Source organism: Manis pentadactyla, chromosome 13 (genome assembly GCF_030020395.1).
Source record: "Manis pentadactyla isolate mManPen7 chromosome 13, mManPen7.hap1, whole genome shotgun sequence".
NCBI classification, from domain to species: Eukaryota; Metazoa; Chordata; class Mammalia; order Pholidota; family Manidae; genus Manis; species Manis pentadactyla.
The window spans coordinates 56,612,510-56,617,502 of record NC_080031.1 but is presented as its reverse complement, the minus strand read 5'-3'; positions in this window follow the sequence as shown (position 1 = coordinate 56,617,502).

Below are 4,993 nucleotides of genomic sequence, written 5' to 3'. Positions count from 1 at the left end.
TGCTACAAAGTAGGCATTGGTTATAGCGATTCTGAAGTCTAGTCAGGCACACGGGCCTTGGTCTGGACTCAGTGTGGCTGCAAATACTTCTCCACATGTGGGGAAGTCGAGTTCCTATGGCCAGGAGCCTCTCTGAGCTTAAACCACCTGATGAGGTAACTGGCCTGTTGCTATGCTATGGCCTCCACGCTTGCAGGCAATGAGCTATTACTGCGCTATAGAGAGTTCGTTCTGCACAGTGTTCCCGGCGAAGGCGGGGGGCCAGTGCTCAGCCTACCACCGGGAGAACACGCTGGGAAACAAACCCTTTCACCCCGAACAACGTTTGCTGTCATTTTCTTTGGTTCCATTGAATCCACAGCGAACTTGCCCGGGGCTGGAACCCATGGGCAGGACACCTGAGCTCATGGTCTCACTCTCGGCTCAAGGAGTTCCCCCCGCAGTGCTGCTTCCCTTTGAGTAAGGAAGCTGATTTTGCAACAGAGCAGACTTCCGCCTGATCTCTGCAGCAGTCTAGTAGTCTGAAAGCAGCTTTTCATTGTATAAAGCCCACTCCTTGCACAGCGTAGGAGTCCTCAAGACCAGCTTCACTTCTGAAACCAACTACAAGATTCAGAGTCCCCAGAACCATGCTCGGTTTCAGTCAATGGATGGAAATGTTCACGGAATTCAGGAAAACCACTAACCCATAGTTACATTTTACGACATCAAAAGGGATGCAGGCTACTGTCAGCCGTGGCAAGCATGGATAGGGCAGGGTCTGCAGAGAGGAGACAGGAGCTTCCAGCTATCCTAGCAGAGTCACACACACAACAGCGACATGCGGCTAACAGGATCAGAGTACCTATAGCCATGGAAGCTTCTCTGAGCTTTGATGACTGGAGTGCTAACTGGGGATCAGCAGCACCGTTGAGACCAACTGCATATGTGGCTACAAGTTGTCTCCGGCTCTTCTTGAGGTAAGATATTGCATTGTCCCAGGATTCCCACCCCAAATCACACTGTTGGCATAGACTATTGTAAGTGACCCAGATACCTCAGAAAAACAAAGACATGTATTGGGAGGACCCTCAAAGGCTTGCAGCTTATGTTCTAAGAGCTGAGGTTGAAGGGCTAAAATGTCTTTGGGAAAGGGAAAGCCATTACTTGTCATTCCTTCAGTTCATGTTGGCTAGAAAAATCATTTTTGAAACTTTGTGGGTTTTCTGCAAATTATGTAGTTTTTACTCCATTATAGAAAACCATATGCATCAATCTCTTCAAGCATAGCCTTTAGGTACCTAGAAACCTTTGAGTCTACGTGTGACAAAGCCCGCAGATTAGGGAGCCTCACTGTGCACCACACAGAATCTGTGTCATGGCCTTAAGATTTTAGAAGCCTTTTACCTATGTGCCATGTGTCTTATGAGATATCTCTTTTAGATTTCAGATGGTCTGAAAAAGGTGTCTTACATTCCACACTGCATTTGGTATTGGACCTGGTGCCTTTTAACTATAAGAATCACTTGCATCTGGAGAGGCTGGAAATGATAATTTTGTTTCTTAACCCAGCGAGACTTGGCTCTTTAAATTTAACAGTTTATTCTTTTGGCTCACTTCTCTTTTCTTATTTTGTAACAGACAATAAGAATATACCAAGTGGCAATATTTTGCCTGGAAGAATTGTTGCACCATCACGATAACTACATGTATTTCCTATATTTCCTTTACATGGGCAGCAAAGTATTGACATCCTATGCCATTATGTAAGGTATGTCCCCTCTCCTTCAGCTTTAATAACACTTTCTTTAAGCCCTCATTGACAGTCTCCTAGAACACATGTAGCCTCTGCTGACATGCTTCTGAGGCCCTGCAGGCTTCCATTAACAGTTACCACCAAATACTTCAAACTTCTACCAGAGCATGTATTTATATGTTTATTTTTTATCACCCTACTTGTATTAGTCTATGCTGGTTAATATTGCTGTGTAACAAATAAAAGATCATTTACATTATACAGTGGATATTTTTTGTCATTAAGGAAATCAGATGGGGCATAGTGGGGATGGGGTCGGTCTCTGCTCAATGTGGGAGGACAGGAGCTGGGGTCACCTAGAAGTGCCTTCACTCGGATACTTGGCAGTTGGTGTGGGCTGTCAGCCTGGCTCTAAACTGAAGCTCTTGGCTGAAGCACCTAATCTCCCTGTGGCCCAGAAATTCTTAAAACATGGTGACCCAAGGAGATGCAGGCTGTTTATGTGACTTCTAGAACCTCTGAGGAACTGCCGATGAAAGCAGAAGCCACATCACCTTTTATCACCAAATCTTGGGAGTCAGAGTATACTTTAATGATTCAATCATACACACTGGCAAGTTTTAAAGGGAGAAGTTGTAAAATGGATTTTAATCCTCTTTGGAAACAACATACTATGAAAATCATAAAGTTATTATTTAAAAATGAAGTATTAAGCAAAATTATTAAATATTTAAAATGTAATGTTATGAGGAGATATCATACCATCTAATGCAAAAACTAGAAGACCGAAAGGCAAATATTAATGCCAAATGGTGCACATCAAGAATTTAGACAAAGTGTACCTAATGCAACACATGAAAGAAAAAATGAAGTTCAGAGAAAATGGTAGTGTGAGAAAATAGCAGGTGAGCAAAATGGAAATGATTTAGGAAAAGGAGATAGCATAAACATCAAAATAAGAAGCAAGAGAAGTATGGACATTGTTAAAGACTTAGTGATCGGCATCTGGTTAGTGAAGGATGAATAAAAAGGACCCTTTGGAAAAAAGTGTATTTTGTAAATGAGGTAATCTTTGAAAATGCTTGCATTCCTTTAATTTTACACAACATGTTAGGAAATCTAAAACGCAAAAATGTTTAGAACAAGTATTTTACTATCCCTTCCTACATTTATAAAAATTAATATTACGTTGTATTTGTCTTCCATGTATTGGCTAATGATGTAAATGTTAATAAGGAGATACATCTAACTATATATTTACCACCAAGTCCAAATCCCATCTTCCATCCATATTTCATTGTTTGGGACACACTATTCCAAGCCTTGCTTATATCTTTAAATTCATCTATGTCTTATTAAACAGTATGTAAAATTATAGTGGGCATAAGATACATAAATGAGTTATTTTAATAAGTTTCCTTCTCTATTTTGCTATGTTAACTTAGACTTATGTTTATGAAAATATTTTCAAGGTGACATTAGAGTGCTATGATAAATTTAAGTGTATTTGAAAATAATTTTTAGAGAAATATTAGTTTATAAAGCCCCAAACAACAAACACTTAAGCTAACATGAGGTGAGAGGTAGTAAAGAGGAAAACCTCTTAGTATCATGAATCTCAGCTCTTGCTTTGTTAGGGATGATATACAATTAAGTCAGTTATTAAATCAACATGGGCAAAGGGGCATGGGCATGAATCTTATGGGAAACTGATAAAAATTCAAAATACAGCTATAACATTTAAAGGCTTAGAAAACATTGTAGATGTTAGAAAACAAAAAAAGAGAGGTAAAAGATGATAAAACAATACAAATTAATTCAATTATTGATTTCAGAGAATTTCAAGCACAGAAATTTTGTGAGTAGTATTAGATGGAGGTAAAAAACAGTGTAGGAAGAGACTCCAACCCAAGGTCTGGTACTGTAAAAACTGGAAGGTCTGCATGAAATTTTTGAAATTATATTCCTATTTTTTAACTTCCACAAGAGATAGATTAATGACTCAATGCAATTCGTTGAAGTTGAAATCTGAATGGCCAATAAATACATGAGATGACTACCCGAATCAGTAAAGGAAATGATATTAATGTAAGAGTGAGAAACCATTTCTTACAAAATACTTTCACAAAAGTTTAAAAAAAGAATCAAGTGGTATCAGATGATTTTGAGAATGTGATGAAATAAAATGCTCTTTTTGTTTACATAGGTACTGAGACTAAAATAATCGAAGCCTTCTTGCACATAATTGGGCAGTATTTTTGAAAACTCAGATATTTCCCTCCTAGGGAAATTGTTTCTATCCTACATAACTCCTAGGTGGAGAACATGATTAGCAGGACAGAGGATGATGTAGAAGCTTGTCAACATTAAAACAGCAGTAGATTCATGGGAGATAATGGTCAGCATTGGAACTGTATTCATGTAGTGAATAGGAGATGAAGAAGGAATATCAAAAAATATAGAAAGCAGGCATTTGGTAGCAAGAGGAATTTGGAGGTCAAATGTTGAATGAAGATATATATAGATGCAGTGATCATGCATATGAACTAAAGAGAAAGAAAACAAGTCTGAAAATCTCGGCACATCAGATTATCCCAGGGAGGGAAATTGACCCAAGTACACAGTATCTTGAGATAGTGACAAGACAGCCAGAAAGAATCATGAAAGACTAACCACAATAGTAAGTTTTCAAGAAAAAATAATTAATTAAAATCATGTTGAAACATCTATGATAGGAATCTCAAGTCAGATGACCACTTGAATCATCAGTTTGAAAACAATTAGTGAATTTAAACAGAGTTCATTTGGAGGTAATAAAGGCCGAAGTCCAAGGAGTATTTCTATTTATTTTATGTTAAAATGAGGAACCCAACTCCCTGTCTGTCATTATACAGCAGAACAAATTAAGGAATTTATATTATTAATGTAGAAAGCAACAAACTGTATTGTCATCTAAAATATCAATAAAATTCACACTTTCAAGATAGAGAACTAATTTTATGTGAGGCCCTGGGAGAAAAGTAGGTGACTGCATGCATACTGTAATTAAAGACAAGGGACTGGATGACCTGGAGGGATTGCAAATTAAAATCACAGATGACTTTGAAAAATTAAGTTGCAAGGTTTTCTATCCAAATTTAAACATTTCAGTTACTTAGTAAGTAATGCTGTGTCTTCCTAGTAACATCTAGAAGGTAAGTCTGAGAAAAATAGTTTATATTTCAAAATTGTTCAGTCCTGGAGTTCAGTAAGGTGGAT